This window comes from Musca autumnalis, unplaced genomic scaffold, assembly GCF_047663935.1.
Source record: "Musca autumnalis isolate F117 unplaced genomic scaffold, ASM4766393v1 scaffold_4, whole genome shotgun sequence".
NCBI lineage: Eukaryota > Metazoa > Arthropoda > Insecta > Diptera > Muscidae > Musca > Musca autumnalis.
In genome coordinates, this window is record NW_027411977.1 from 205,035,488 (window position 1) to 205,037,287 (window position 1,800).

The window sequence follows — 1,800 nt, forward strand, 5'->3', positions numbered from 1 at the left end:
TAATAAATAATAAATAATAAATAATAAATAATAAATAATAAATAATAAATAATAAATAATAAATAATAAATAATAAATAATAAATAATAAATAATAAATAATAAATAATAAATAATAAATAATAAATAATAAATAATAAATAATAAATAATAAATAATAAATAATAAATAATAAATAATAATAATAAATAATAAATAATAAATAATAAATAATAAATAATAAATAATAAATAATAAATAATAAATAATAAATAATAAATAATAAATAATAAATAATAAATAATAAATAATAAATAATAAATAATAAATAATAAATAATAAATAATAAATAATAAATAATAAATAATAAATAATAAATAATAAATAATAAATAATAAATAATAAATAATAAATAATAAATAATAAATAATAAATAATAAATAATAAATAATAAATAATAAATAATAAAATAATAAATAATAAATAATAAATAAATAAATAATAAATAATAAATAATAAATAATAAATAATAAATAATAAATAATAAATAATAAATAATAAATAATAAATAATAAATAATAATAATAAATAATAATAATAAATAAATAATAATAAATAATAAATAATAAATAATAAATAATAAATAATAAATAATAATAATAAATAATAAATAATAATTAATAAATAATAAATAATAAATAATAAATAAATAAATAATAAATAATAAATAATAAATAATAAATAATAAATAATAAATAATAAATAATAAATAATAAATAATAAATAATAAATAATAAATAATAAATAATAAATAATAAATAATAAATAATAAATAATAAATAATAAATAATAAATAATAATAATAAATAATAAATAATAAATAATAATAATAAATAATAAATAATAAATAATAAATAATAAATAATAAATAATAAATAATAAATAATAAATAATAATAATAAATAATAAATAATAAATAATAAATAATAAATAATAAATAATAAATAAAATAATAATAATAAATAATAAATAATAATAATAAATAATAATAAATAAATAATAAATAATAAATAATAAATAATAAATAATAAATAATAAATAATAAATAATAAATAATAAATAATAAATAATAAATAATAAATAAATAAAATAATAAATAATAAATAATAAATAATAAATAATAAATAATAAATAATAAATAATAAATAATAAATAATAAATAATAAATAATAATAATAAATAATAAATAATAAATAATAAATAATAAATAATAAATAATAAATAATAAATAATAAATAATAAATAATAAATAATAAATAATAAATAATAAATAATAAATAATAAATAATAAATAAAAAAATAATAAATAATAAATAATAAATAATAAATAATAAATAATAAATAATAAATAATAAATAATAAATAATAAATAATAAATAATAAATAATAAATAATATAATAAATAAAAATAATAAATAATAAATAATAAATAATAAATAATAATAATAAATAATAAATAATAAATAATAAATAATAAATAATAAATAATAAATAATAAATAATAATAATAAATAATAAATAATAAATAATAAATAATAAATAATAAATAATAAATAATAAATAATAAATAATAAATAATAAATAATAAATAATAAATAATAAATAATAAATAATAAATAATAAATAATAAATAATAAATAATAAATAAAATAAATAATAAATAAAATAATAAATAATAAATAATAAATAATAAATAATAAATAATAAATAATAAATAATAAAATAATAAATAATAAATAATAAATAATAAATAATAAATAAT